The sequence below is a fragment of the Hordeum vulgare genome, chromosome 7H (genome assembly GCF_904849725.1).
Source record: "Hordeum vulgare subsp. vulgare chromosome 7H, MorexV3_pseudomolecules_assembly, whole genome shotgun sequence".
NCBI lineage: Eukaryota > Viridiplantae > Streptophyta > Magnoliopsida > Poales > Poaceae > Hordeum > Hordeum vulgare.
Genome location: NC_058524.1, coordinates 486,279,576 through 486,295,680, shown reverse-complemented (window position 1 = coordinate 486,295,680; position 16,105 = coordinate 486,279,576).

Here is a 16,105-nt window from a genome sequence, read left to right as displayed (position 1 = left end):
TGGGTCATCAGTTGTCGATGTAGTACTTTCCGCGGCGGCTCCCGGTCATGAGCCCGGCCGCGTAGCTCCCTGACCCTGGTAGGGCTCCCTTCGAGAACTCAACTCCACCGTGCATAGGCCCCACGGTGGGCGCCAACTGTCGTGGTTTTGTCACGGCAGATGTCGTAGTGAAATGACTTAATGATGGAGCCATAGCACCTTGGTGGCGACTCAAAGGGGTTAGACGGGAGCGGGACTCGGATTTACCCAGGTTCGGCCCTTTGAGTGGAGGTAAAAGCCTACGTCCTGCTCTGTGTTGTATTGATGGTGTTTCCATTACAAGGAGGGTGTAACTCGCCTGACCTAGCTCTCGATGATTTCTAACCTGCCCTATCCTCCCCGGGACTCGCCTTTATATATAGGTCGAGGCCTTAGGGTTTACAAGAGTCCCAACCACGATACAGATCGTGGTTTCCTTTATCTCTAAGCCGTCGTACTTTCCAAGACTGGAAACCTCCTTGATGGGCTATCATCCGTGTAGATCTTGAACCGCCATCCGGCTCCTGGGCCCTCCGGGCCAAGGCTTGTATCACCAAAGGATGAGTCGCCCATACGGTGACCCGGACCAACTATGGAGGGTCATGTCGCAGATAATATCCCCAACACACGGGAATTTCTGTCATGCTAGTTTCATCATGTTCATATGATTCGCGTTCGTTACTTTGATAGTTTGATATGTGGGTGGACCAGCGCTTGGGTACTGCCCTTACTTGGATAAGCATCCCACTTATGATTAACCCCTCTCGCAAGCATCCGCAACTACAAAAGAAGAATTAAGACAAAGTCTAACCATACCATTAAACTAGTGGATCCAAATCAGCCCATTACGAAGCAACACATAAACTAGGGTTTAAGCTTCTGTCACTCTAGCAACCCATCATCTACTTACTACTTTCCAATGCCTTCTTCTAGGCCCAAATAATGGTGAAGTGTTATGTAGTCGACGTTCACATAACACCACTAGAGGAAAAACAACAGACAACACATCAACATATCAAACAAATACCAAATTCACATGACTACTATTAGCATGACTTATCCCATGTCCTCAGGAACAAAAGTAACTACTCACAAAGCATAATCATATTCATGACCAGAGAGGTAATGAGTAGCATCAAGGATCTGAACATAAACTCTTCCACCAAATAATCCAACTAGCATCAACTACAAAGAGTAATCAACACTACTAGCAACCTTACAAGTACCAATCGGAGTCGCGAGACGGAGATTGGTTACAAGTGATGAACTAGGGTTTGGAGATGAGATGGTGCTGATGAATATTTTGATGGTGACGAGTCCCCTCCGATGAGAGGAGTGTTGGTGATGACGATGGCGACGATTTCCCCTCCGAGAGGGAAGTTTCCCCGGCAGGATCGTCCCGCCGGAGCTCTAGATTGGTTCTGCTCAAGTTCCGCCTCGTGGTGGCGGCGAATCCACGAAAAAGCTCCTCCTTGATTTTTTTGGACGAAACCCTTCATATAGCAGAAGAGGGGGGCCAGTGGGCCAGCAGGCTGCCCACAAGCCCCCATGGCGCGACCTGGGGGGTGGCCGCGCCGTGCAGGCTTGTGGGCACCTGCACGCGCCCCTCTGGCACTTCTTCAGCCCAATATTTTTTATAAATCAGGAAAAAAATCCTCGTTGATTTTTACGGCGTTTGGAGTTGCACAAAATAGGTATCTCAACTTTGCTCCACTTTCAGGACAGAATTCCAGCTGCCGACATTCTCCCTCTTCATGTAAACCTTGCAAAATAAGAGAGAAAAGGCATAAGAATTGTACCGTGAAGTGAAATAACATCCCAAGAAGCGACAAATATCAGCATGAAAACATGATGCAAAATGGACGTATCAGTGGGTTATCAAGACCTTTTTGTGGCGTCGTTGCCGGGGAAGCACAGCTATATTCTTTGAGTCACTTGGGATTTTCGTCTGCTGGTCACTATGAGAAATCTGAAAGATCCAAGAACTGAAGTCTTGCCCTCTACTACGAGGACAGGTAAGGAATTGCCATCTAGCTCTACACTTGATTCACCTTCAGCTATGAGTAAGTTTGCGACATCACCTCCTCCTAGAAATCTTGATATGTCGCTTGTGCTTGATGATGCTACTTCTGCTGCCCATGATGCTTATGATGATGCTATGCCTGATACTGCTTTGCCTGATGATGCTATGCGCGATACTGCTTTGCCACTAGGTGCATTCCTTGATGCACAAATTGCTAGAATTGTTGCTAGATGTGATGATACTTCTGAAATTGCTGATACTATTGAAGTACAACCTGCTACTTTGCCTGCTAGAACTAGCTCTCCTGATATGGCTGAATTGTCTGTTATGCCTGAACGTTATGTTATGGAGGGAGAGATAGCTAAGGACTTTCTTGCGTGTAAGGATAGCTATGATGTTGAGAAATTACTAGGCAAGTGGAAAGAAAAATCTCTGACGCTAGGATGAAATACGACCCGAAGTTTGCTACTTCGCCTATCTTAGTGACCGATAAGGATTATGAATTCTCTATCGACCCTGAGTTAATCACTCTGGTCGAATCTGATCCTTTTCACGGTTATGAGTCTGAAACGGTTGTAGCCCATCTTACCAAACTGCATGATATAGCCACTCTATTCACGAGTGAGGAAAAGATCCGCCACTACTATATCCTCAAGTTGTTTCCTTTCTCACTAAAGGATGATGCTAAGACCTGGTTCACTTCCCTTGCTCCTGGTTGTGTGCGTAGCCCCCAGGATATGGTCTACTACTTCTCTGAAAAATATTTCCCTACCTATAAGAAGCAAGCTGCCTTGCAGGAAATATACAACTTTTCTCAAGCTGAAGAAGGGAGTCTCCCACAAGCTTGGGGGAGACTTGTCCAGCTGCTGAATGCTTTGCCTGATCTCCCTCTTGAGAAGAATGAAATACTTGATATCTTCTATAATGGACTTACCGATGCTTCTAAAGACCACCTAGATAGTTGTGTTGGTTGTATTTTTAGGGAATGAACTGTAGAACAAGCTGAGATCATATTGAATAATATCTTGTGCAATGAGAATGCTTGGACTATTCGCGAACCACCTCCTAAACCAACTCCTAAAAAAGAGGTATTCTATTCCTCAGACCTGAAGATATGCAAGAAGCCAAGAAATATATGCGAGAGAAAGGCATTAAATCTGAAGATGTAAAAAATCTACCACCTATCGAAGAGATCCATGGTCTTGATAACCCGATACAGGTAGTAGAAGTAAATTCTCTTCGTAGGTTTGATGAGAGTGATATTCCTTTTGATAAACCTGCTAGTTTATGCCTGGATAAATTTGATAAATTTGTTGCTAAACAACAGAGTTTCAATGATTATGTTAGCAGACAATTGGAACAGAATGCTCGTATGCTTAGTCATTTAAGTGCTTGTGTGGACAGAAATGTCAATGATCTTAAGCTTCTGAGTAAACATGCCTCTATGGTTACTACTCAGGTGGAACAAGTACTTAAGGCTCAAAATGACTTGCTCAATGAGTTGAATGACAATTCCGTTAGAGTCGTCACTAGAGGTGGTAGAACGACCCAGGAACCTTTGTATCCTGAGGGTCATCCGAAGAGAATTGAACAAGATTCTCAAGGAGTTAGCACTGATGCACCTAGTCATCCTAGAAAGAAGAAGAAAGATGATAGGAACCTGCACGCTAGCAACCCTGTTGCTGCTACACCTGAGAGTCCAAACGATGTCTCTATCTCTGATGCTGAAACACAATCTGGTGATGAACATGAGCCTAATGATGATATCAATAGTGATGTTCATGATGATGCTCAACCTAGCAATGATAAGGATGTGGAGATTGAACCTGTTGATCTTGATAACCCACAACCTAAGAATAGAAGATACGATAAGAATGACTTCACTGCTAGGAAGCATGGTAAAGAAAGGGAACCATGGGTTCAGAAACCTATGCCCTTTCCTCCCAAACCATCCAAGAAAAAGGATGATGAGGATTTTGAGCGATTTGTTGAAATGATCAGACCTGTCTTTCTGCAAATGCGTTTGACAGATATGCTCAAAATGTCTCCGTATGCTAAGTACATGAAATATATTGTGACTAATAAGAGGAGGATACCTGAGGTTGAGATTTCCACCATGCTTGCTAATTATACCTTCAAGGGTGGAACTCCCAAGAAACTAGGTGATCCCGGTGTGCCCACTATACCTTGCTCCATTAAAGGCAACTACGTTAGAACTGCTTTATGCGACCTTGGAGCCGGTGTTAGTGTTATGCCTCTAACTGTCTCTTTATCGTAGACTTGAACTGGATAAGTTGACACCCACTGAAATCTCTATGCAAATGGCCGACAAATCAACTGCTTTCACTATCGGCATTTGCGAGGATGTGCCTGTTGTGGTTGCTAACGTCACTATCTTAACAGACTTTGTTATTCTGGATATTCCCGAGGACAATGCCATGGCTGTCATCCTTGGAAGACCCTTTTTAAACACCGCAGGGGCTGTTATAGATTGCAACAAAGGCAATGTCACTTTCCATGACAACGGTAATTAGCATACGGTGCACTTTCCGAAGAAACAATATCGAGTACATTGCATCAATGCTATCGAAAAACCTTCATCGATTCTTATTGGGAGCTTTGAATGTCCTATTCCTCGTGTCAACATGAAGTATGATTTGCTTGTTGGGGAGATACACATCCCCATTGAGGTGACCTAGTGACTATTCGAAAATTCTCCGTTCTCTTTTGCGATTCGAAAAGGTTTGTCGAGGAGACATGATCAACCTCACTCGCGGATTTCTTTCGATGACCATGAGATGGATGAATCGAGGAGTCACAAACCTCTGTTCCAAGCTTTCACCTTTGGTTGCTTAGCAGAAAAATGATAGATTTAGTTTAGTTTTCCCTGTTTTCTATTTTAGCGTCCGGTGGAAAAGTACCCTGAAAATAAAAGTTCTCCGAACGCCGTGAAAATCAAGTATGATTTTTTCTGGATTTTTTGAAAATACTAAGACGAAGAGCTTGTCTGGGGGCTCCACCAGTGGGCCACAAGCCCTGGAGCCCGATCCTTACCAACCAAGGGACGCGCATGTACAACCATGTGAATGGCCTTCTGATGAATTTATGATTGAGGCAGGTTTCAAAGACGAGTTTGAAGCACTTGTTCGCAACGTCGGACTCGAAGAATTCATCTGCGATAAATGTGAACAGTATGTTGCTCTCACTGCCTCTTTTGTTCGTAGATTCATATTTTCAATTGGCCGTGACACATCGGTACTGTTTGATCTCTATGATAAATCGTATACCATGGATTTAGAGGATTTTAATAGAATTTGCAAAATACCTATTTGGGGTAGCCTCAATGATCCTCCTAAATCTTCGGTTAGAGATTTTTTTCTCTGGTATTACTGTTGGAGAAGACATTACGCAAGCTACCATGGGGAGTATTCATTTTCCTGCCTTGCATTACTTTGCCCTCTTCATAGGCAGATGCATTAATGGCAAGATTGAGCATTGTCACCTCTGTGCACCCGACCTTAGTATCCTTAAGAGCGCAGTGACGGGTGACAAGAGTTTCAACATGGGAGCTATAATAGCAAGGAGGCTGAATAAGAATGCTAATGAAGGGGATTTCTTTGGTGGGATCTATGCCACTCGCATAGCAAATTTTCTTGGAGTGCCCATCCGCGGAGGAGATCCCCCGCTCCATACAGCTTTCCTTGACCGCGTAGCTTTGACACGCTACCAGTTCCTTGAGAGGGATGATGAATCCCTCCTATACCGTTTGATATTTAACCAGCAGCGTGTTTTCCATATTACCCTTCCTGCTCCTGCCTTCTTTGACTTTCAGGTAAAATGGAGATATTACATAACCAGAGGAGAGGCAGAGGAGTATGAGAGGGCGGCAAAGGTTGCTCGTCTCCGTGAGGCAGCTATTCAGGCAGTGGCTGCAGCGCTCCCGTATAACCCTCATTATGATTTTGGGTGTCGCCAGGACCATCCTTGGGAGTAGACCAACTTAGGCCAAAAGCCTAAGCTTGGGGGAGTACATGTTCTCACCGACTTCACATTCTTGCTTATGCTTTCATTTTGTTCGTCGGTGTTCACACTTTGCCACTGTATCACCCATGCTAGTTTATTTTCTTTTTCTCGTTTTCGTTTAGTGTGTCTGTCTAGTTTGAAAAAAAAACCAAAAAGATTTTCTTTTTCTTCTTTTGCTTGTTGGGAGCTTTCCCGTGTAAATAGTTTTCTTTTTCTTTGGGTCAAGGTAGAAGACCATGTTTACAATGTTTAGTGGCTCTTGCATGCATACCTGTTTAGCTGTCATAGAGCCATATTACTTTGTCTTCTCCTTTGTTTTTGCCTGCAGATTCCAACATAGTCCAATGCACGAGCACGCTTATTATTGTTCAGATCATTCGGTCGTGCAAGTGAAAGGCAATAATGACGATATATGATGAAGTGCATGAGCCTGGAAAAGCTGGTATGAACTCAATCTATTTTGTTTTTTTAAATATGACTAGCTCATCGTGCCTGATTCAGCTTTGTTGTGAGAGAAACATGTTTGCAATGACAACTTAGAGATCATAGTTGCTTATGTCATGCTTACTTAGCTAGGAGCTTATAATGGTTTGTCTTGGATGCCCACATGAATTTTGAGATGACTGTGTTGTAGTATGATAGGATGGTATCCTCCTTTGAATGATTCAAGTGGCTTGACTTGGCGCATGTTCACGCATGTAGTTGAAACAAAATCAACATAGCCTCTATGATGTTCATGTTCATGGTGATTTATGTCCTACTCATGCTTGCACTCAATGTTAGTTAATCTCAATGCATTTTCATTACTGTTGTCACTCTCTAGTTGGTCGCTTCCCAGTATTTTGCTAGCCTTCACTTGTACTAAGCGGGAATACTGCTTGTGCATCCACCTCCATAAACCCAAAGTTGTTCCATATGAGTCCACCATACCTACCTATATGCGGTATCTACCTGTCGTTCCAAGTAAATTTGCATGTGCCACTCTCTAAACCTTCAAGAAATAATCTCTTTTGCGTGCCCGAACCGCTCATGTGGTGACAGGGGGCTATCAGTATCTTCCATGCTAGGCGTGTTATCCTCGATATGTGTTTATTCACTATCATTCACAAGAAAGGGGCCGGTAATTGGAATTCCCAGTTCCATGCTCAAATCAAAAAGATAATTGCAAAAAAAACTCCCCCAGGATTGATGTTGGTATGGACGGTACCCGAGGATTCGGCTAGCCATGGAATGTGACTGATTGGTGGTAGGGGAGTCAAAACTTTACTTTTCAGTTTGGGAACCGCCTATAGCATGTGTAGCATGGAAGATGTTGAGAACTCTTAGTCATTGCATTGACAATGAAAGCATGCCACCCAAAATTATTATCTTTGTTTTCAAAGCTTGAGCTCTGGCACCTCTGCAAATCAATGCTTCCCTCTGCGAAGGGCTTGTCTATTTATGTTCCTGTTGAGTCATCCTCCTCTTACAAAAGCACCAATTAGAGAGCACCTCTGTCATTTTATACTTTGCTTTTGACTATGATTGAGTATGACTGTGATTGGATCTTCTTTGCCATGAATTACAATGTTTAGTCAGCCCTTCGTCTTTGAAGGTGCTCTGCATTTATGTTTTGCGGTCTCAGAAAGAGCTAGCAAGATACCATCTATTCGTACTGCTTCATGATTGTTTTGATTGAAGTGTTAACGTTTGAGACTTATTATTATTTGCTTGCTAGTTGATTATGCCATTGATATGAGTTTACCGTGAGACCTACATGTCATTTGCTTATGTGGTTTGCTTGTGATCTTGCTGAAATTCTGGTTATGAGTTAGACATAGTTGCAACAACAAGATCAAATAGAGTTCGTCAAAGTTTTCCTTTTGTCTCTTTCAGTTTGTCAACTGAATTGCTTGAGGACAAGAAAGGCTTTAAGCTTGGGGGAGTTGATACGTCTCTGTCGTATCTACTTTTCCGAACTCTTTTGCCCTTGTTTTGGACTCTAATTTGCATGATTTGAATGGAACTAACCCGGACTAACGCTGTTTTCAGCAGAATTGCCATGGTGTTGTTTTTGTGCAGAAATAAAAGTTCTCGGAATGACCTGAAAATTTACGGAGAATTTTTCTGGAATTAATGAAAAATACCTGCGCAAAGATCCACCGGAGGAGGTGAGCCAGTGGGCCACAAGCCCAGGAGGCGCGGCCACCCCCCTAGCCACGCCTGGCAGGCTTGTGGGGCCCATAGAGCTCCACCGCCTCCAATCTCAGCTCTATATATTCCGTTTCGCCCGGAAAAAAATCAGAGAGAAGGATTCATCGCGTTTTACGATACGGAGGCGCCGCCACCTCCTGTTCTTCATCTGGAGGACAGATCTGGAGTCCGTTCTGGGCTCCGGAGAGGTGAAATCTCGCCATCGTCATCATCAACCTTCCTTCATCGCCAATTCCTTGACGCTCTTCACCGTTCGTGAGTAATCTCATCGTAGGCTTGATGGACGGTGATGAGTTGGATGAGATCTATCATGTAATCGAGTTAGTTTTGACGGGAATTGATCCCTAGTATCCACTATGTTCCGAGATTGATGTTGCTACTACTTTGCCATGCTTAATGCTTGTCACTAGGGCCCGAGTGCCATCATTTCAGATCTGAACCTATTATGTTGTCGCCAATATATGTGTGTTTTAGATCCTATCTTGCAAGTTGTAGTCACCTACTATGTGTTATGACCCGGCAACCCCGGAGTGACAATAGCCGGAACCACTCCCGGAGATGACCATAGTATGAGGAGTTCATGTATTCACCAAGTGTTAATGCGTTGGTCCGGTTCTTTATTAAAAGGAGAACCTTAATATCCCGTAGTTTTCATTAGGACCCCGCTGCCACGGGAGGGATGGACAATAGATGTCATGCAAGTTCTTTTCCCTAAGCACGTATGACTACATACGGAATACATGCCTACATTAGATTGACGAACGGGAGCTAGTTACATATCTCTCCGTGTTATAGTTGTTACATGATGAATCACATCCGGCATAATCATCCATCACCGATCCAATGCCTACGAGTCTTTTACTACTGGTCCTTGCTCTGTTACTCTGTTGCTACTGATGTTACTTTGCTGCTACTGGTTACTGTTGCTACTGCTGCTATCACCCTACTTTGCTACTGATACTTTGCTGCAGACACTAAATCTTTCAGCTGTGGTTGAATTGACAACTCAACTGCTAATACTTGAGAATATTCTTTCGCTTCCCCTTCAGTCGGATCAATAAATTTGGGTTGAATACTCTACCCTCGAAAACTGTTGCGATCACCTGTACTTGTGGGTTATCACTGATCGAGGGACGTGAAGACGTTCCACTACATCAACCGTGTTTCTTAACGCTTCCTGCTGCGCGATCTACAAGGATACGTAGATCCAAATCTCCTCTCGTAGATGGACATCACCATGATAGGTCTTCATGTGCGTAGGAAATTTTTTGTTTCCCATGCAACGTTCCCCAACAGATAGAACCTACGGCTGAAGCATAGGGGACGAAACTCATTTGTTCTCTATCTTCTGCAGTTGCTGGGCACTGAGTCTTACTCAATTTTATACCTTGTAATACTGTCAAGAACCCTTTCTTGGACTGATCCATTTTGAACTTCTTCAAACCTTTATCAAGGTATGTGCTTTGTGATAGTCCTATCAAGCGTCTCGATCTATCCCTATAGATCTTAATGCCTAGAATGTAAGCAGCTTCTCCTAGGTCCTTCATAGAGAAACTTTTATTCAAGTCATCCTTTATGCTCTCCAAAAGCTCCACGTTGTTTCCAATCAGCAATATGTCATCCACATATAATATTAGAAATGCCATAGATCTCCCACTCACTTTCTTGTAAATACAAGATTCTCCAACCACTTGTATAAACCCAAATGCTTTGATCACCTCATCAAAGCGCTTATTCCAACTCCGAGATGCTTGCACCAGTCCATAAGTGGATCGCTGGAGCTTGCATACTTTGTTAGCATTCTTTGGATCGACAAAACCTTCGGGTTGCATCATATACAACTCTTCCTTAATAAAACCGTTAAGGAACACCGTTATGACATCCATCTGCCAGATTTCATAATCGAAAAATACAGCTATTGCTAACATGATTCGGACAAACTTAAGCATCGCTACCGATGAGAACGTCTCATCGTAGTAAACTCCTTGAACTTGTGAAAAACCCTTTGCCACAAGTCGAGCTTTATAAACGGTCACATTACCGTCTGCGTCCGTCTTCTTCTTACAGATCCATTTGTTCTAAATAGCCTTGCGGCCTTCGGATGGTACTTCCAAAGTCCACACTTTGTTCTCGTACATGGATCCTATCTCGGACTTCATGGCCTCCAGCCATTTGTTGGAATCCGGTCCCACCATTGCTTCTTCATAATTCGCAGGTTCATTGTTGTCTAACAACATAATTGATAAGACAGGATTACCGTACCACTCAGGAGCAGTACGTGATCTTGTCGACGTGCGAGGTCCGATAGGAACTTGATCTGAAGTTTCGTGATCATCATCATCAACTTCCTCCTCAACCGGCGTCGCAACGACAGGGGTTTCCCCTTGCCCTGCACCACCATCTAGAGTGATTAGAGGTTCGACAACCTCATCAAGTTCTATCTTCCTCCCACTCAATTCTTTTGAGAGAAACTCCTTCTCAAGAAAAGCTTTGTTTTTAGCAACAAACACTTTGCCCTCGGATTTGAGATAGAACGTATACCCAACTATCTCTTTTGGCTAACCTATCAAGACGCACTTTTCCGCTTTGGGTTCCAGCTTTTCAGGTTGAAGCTTTTTGACATAAGCATCACATCCCCAAACTTTAAGAAACGACAACTTTGGTCTTTTGCCATACCACAGTTCGTATGGTGTCGTCTCAACGGATTTTGATGGTGCATATTTAAAGTGAATGCAGTTGTCTCTAATGCATAACCCCAAAACGATAACGGCAAATCGGTAAGAGACATCATAGATCGCACCATCTCTAATAAAGTATGATTACAACGTTTGGACACACCATTACGTTGTGGTGTTCCAGTCGGTTTCAATTGTGAAACAATTCCACATTATCTTAAGTGAGCACCAAACTTGAAACTCAGATATTCACCTCCACGATCAGACCGTAGGAACTTGATCTTCTTGTTAAGATGATTTTCAACTTCACTCTGAAATTGCTTGAACTTCTCAAACGTTTCAGACTTGTGCTTCATCAAGTAGACATAACCATATATACTCAAATCGTTAGTGAAGGTGACAAAATAATGATATCCTCCATGCGCCTCCACACTCATCGGACCGCACACATCGGTGCTACTGCAACAAAAGACCTTCCAACGGCGGCAGAAATAGTCATGTTGACGGGAGACTGTTCTTGTCTTGGTACTCCTCAGCAACGGCACCAGGAATCCTTCTGCTACGGCTACGCCTTAAGGGACTTCCTAGGCAAATACTCAAAGGATTTCCCCCGTGGCCTTGGAGCCTTGCGTTGGTGTTCCCTCGAAGCGGAAAGGGTGATGTAGCGCAGCGGTGGTAAGTATTTCCCTCAGTTTGGGAACCAAGGTATCGATCCAGTGAAGGAGTATCTCAAGTGCCTGCACAAACACAAAAAGCTTGCTCCCAACGCTATGAAGGGGTTGTCAATCCCTTATAGATTTTTCGCCAAGTGAGAACTGAAAGCAACAAAGTAACAAAGCAAAGTAAAAGCGAGAGTGGAAACGATAGGTGTGAATAGACCCGGGTCCGTAGTGTTTACTAGTGGCTTCTCTCATGAAAGCAAGTAGACAGTGGGTGAACAAATTACCGTCGAGCAATTGATAGAACCGCGCGAAGTCATGACGTCATCTATGGCAATGATTATATCTATAGGCATCACGTCCAAAACAAGTAGACCGATACTTTCTGCATCTACTACTATTACTCCACACGTCGACCGCTATCAGCATGCATCTAGTGTATTAAGTCCAAAAGAACAGAGTAACGCCTTAAGCAAGATGACATGACGTAGATGGGGACAATCTCATATCTACGACAAAGCCCACCTTGTTACCCTTGATGGCAACTACACGATGTGTGCCTTGCTGCCCCTACTGTCACTGGGAAAGGTCACCACACGGTAAGAACCCAAAACCAAGCACTTCTCCATTGCATGAATCATAGATCTAGTTGGCCAAACAAAACCCAAGACTCGGAGAGACTTACAAGGATATCAAATCATGCATATAACAAATCAGCAAAGACTCAAATATATATCATAGATAATCTGATCACAAATCCACAATTCATCGGATCTCGACAAACACACCGCCAAAGAGGATTACATCGGATAGATCTCCATGAAGATCATGGAGAACTTTGTATTGAAGATCCAAGAGAGAGAAGAAGCCATCTAGCTACTAACTACGGACCCGTAGGTCTGAAGTGAACTACTCACGAGTCATTGGAGGGGCGATGATGTTGATGTAGAAGCCCTCCAACTCCAAAGTCCCCTCCGGCAGGGCACCGGGAAGGGTCTCCAGAGGAGATCTCACGGAAACGGAAGCTTGCGGCGGCGGAAAAGTATTTTCGTGGATCCCTTGATTATTTTTCTATATTTTAGGGAATATATAGGCGAAGGAGCTAGGTCAGGGGGGCGCCAGGGAGGCCACAAGCCTGCTGGCCGCCGCCAGCCCCATGGTGGCGGATGGGGGGCTTGTGGGCCCCCTGTAGCCCTCCTGGTTTGGCCCTCAAGCCCCCTGATCTTCTTCCATTCGGGAAAAAATCATTTCGGGGATTTTATTCCGTTTGGACTCCGTTCCAAAATCAGATCTGAAAAGAGCCAAAAACACAGAAAAAACAGGAACTGGCACTTGGCACTGAATTAATAAGTTAGTCCCAAAAAAGATATAAAAGGTACATAAAACATCCAAAGATGACAAGATAACAGGATGAAACCATCAAAAATTATAGATACGTTTGAGACGTATCAATCGGTATGTATGATTTCCAACAAGTCACTTGCACGCTCCATTGTTCCGGAGAACGGAGTCTTAGTCATCTTGCCCATGAGGCATGGTTCACACATGTCAGTTGAATCAAAGTCAAGTGACTCCAAAAGTCCATCGGAATGGAGTTTCTTCATGCGCTTTACACCAATATGACCTAAGTGGCAGTGCCACAAAAACGTGGCGCTATCATTGTTAACTCTAACTCTTTTGGTCTCAATGTTATGTATATGTGTATCATCGCTATCAAGATTCAATACGAACAATCCTCTCACATTGGGTGCATGACCATAAAAGTTATTACTCATAGAAATAAAACAACCATTATTCGTTGACTTAAACGAGTAACCGTCTCGCAATAAACAAGATCCAGATATAATGTTCATGCTTAACACATGCACTAAATAACAATTATTTAAGTTCATAACTAATCCTGATCGTAAATGAAGTGAAACTCTGCCGACGGCGATTGCATCAACCTTGGAACCATTTCCCACGCGCATCGTCACTTCATCTTTCGCCAGCCTTCGTTTATTCCGCAGTTCCTGTTTCGAGTTGCAAATATGAGCAACAGAACCGGTATCGAACACCCAGGAACTACTTCGAGAGTTGGTTAAGTACACATCAATAACATGTGTATCGAATATACCTGATTTTTCCTTGGCCGCCTTCTTATCAGCTAGATACTTGGGGCAGATGCGCTTCCAGTGACCCAATCCCTTGCAATAATAACACTTCGTTTTAGGATTAGGTCCAGCCTTGGGTTTCTTCATCGGATTGGCAACAGGGTTGCCGCTCTTCTTGGAATTACCCTTCTTGCCTTTGCCGTTTCTCTTGAAACTAGTGGTCTTATTCACCATGAACACTTGATGCTCTTTACGGAGTTCTGACTCTGCGACTTTCAGCATCGCGAATAACTCGCCGGGTGACTTGTTCATCCCTTGCATGTTATAGTTCAACACAAAGCTCTTGTAGCTTGGTGGCAGTGATTGAAAAATTCTGTCAGTGATAGCCCCTTGCGGGAGTTCAATCCCCAGCTCAGCTAGATGGTTTGAGTACCCAGACATTTTGACCACATGTTCACTGACAGACGAATTCTCCTCCATCTTGCAAGCATAGAATTTATCGGAGGTCTCATACCTCTCGATCCGTGCGTTCTTATGAAAGATAAACTTCAACTCCTGGAACATCTCAAATGCTCCATGACGCTCAAAGCGACGTTGAAGTCCCGGCTCTAAGCCATACAAGACTGCACATTGAACTATACTGAGTAGTCCTCCTTACGTGTTAACCAAGCGTTCTTAACATCTTGGTCAGCCGTAGCGGGTGGTTCATCTCCTAGCGCAACATTAAGGACATAATCCTTCTTCCCAGCTTGCAGGAGCAACTTAAGATTACGAGCCCAGTCTACAAAGTTGCTTCTATCATCTTTCAACTTAAAATTCAGGGTGACTGTCGTGTGAGACACTGATCTACAACACAAATATTTCAAAGTGGACTTAGACTATGTTCAATATAATTGGAGTTTAACTAATAAAATTACTTGCTAAACTCCCACTCAAAAAGTACATCTCTCTAGTCATTTGAGTGATTCATGATCCAAATTCACGAACTCAAGTCCGATCATCACGTGAGTTGAGAATAGTTTCAGTGGTAAGCATCTCTACGCTAATCATATCAACTATACGATTCATGCTCGACCTTTCGGTCTCATGTGTTCTGAGTCCATGTCTGCACATGCTAGGCTCGTCAAGCTTAACCTAAGTGTTCCGCATGTGCAACTGTTTTGGATCCGTTGTATGTGAACGTTGAGTCTATCACACCCGATCATCACGTGGTGTCTCGAAACGACGAACTGTAGCAATGGTGCACAGTCGGGGAGAACACAATTTCGTCTTGAAATTTTAGTGAGAGATCACCTCATAATGCTACCGTCGTTCTAAGCAAAATAAGGTGCATAAAAGGATCAACATCACATGCAATTCATAAGTGACATGATATGGCCATCATCTATTGCTTCTTGATCTCCATCACCAAAGCACTGGCACGATCTTCTTGTCACCAGCACCACACCATGATCTCCATCATCATGATATCCATCAACGTGTCGCCATCGAGGTTGTCGTGCTACTTATGCTATTACTACTAAAGCTACGTCCTAGCAATATAGTAAGCGCATCTGCAAACACAAACGTTAGTTTAAAGACAACCCTATGGATCTTGCCGATTGCCGTAGCATCGACGTGCAAGTCGATATTAACTATTACAACATGATCATCTCTTACATCCAATATATCACATCACATCATTGGCCATATCATATCACAACCATACCCTGCACAAACAAGTTAGACGTCCTCTAATTTGTTGTTGCATGTTTTACGTGGCTGCTATGGGTATCTAGTATGATTGCATCTTACTGACGCAAAAACCACAACAGAGATGTGCAAATTGCTATTTAACCTCTCCAAGGACCGCCTCAGTCAAAACCAATTCAACTAAAGTTGAAAAAACTGACACCCGCCAGTCATCTTTATGCAACGAGGTTGCATGTCAATCGATGAAACCAGTCTCTCGTAAGCGTACGAGTTATGTCAGTCCGGGCCGCTTCAATCCAACAATGCCGCCGAATCGAGAAAAGACTAAGGAGGGCAGCAAATTGAACATCACCATCCACAACACCTTTTGTGTTCTACTCGAGATAACATCTACGCATGAACCTAGCTCATGATGCCACTTTTCGGTAACGTTGCATGGGAAACAAAAAAATTCCTACGCACACGAAGACCTATCATGGTGATGTCCATCTACGAGAGGAGATTTGGATCTATGTACCCTTGTAGATCGCATAGCAGGAAGCGTTAAGAAAAGTGGTTGATGTAGTGGAATGTCTTCACGTCCCTCAAACCATCCCACGAACCGTCCCGCGATCCGTCCCACAATCCGTTTCGATCTAGTGCCGAACGGACGGCACCTCCGCGTTCAACACACGTACATCTCGACGATGATCTCGGCATTCTTGATCCAGCAAGCAAATGGAGAAGTAG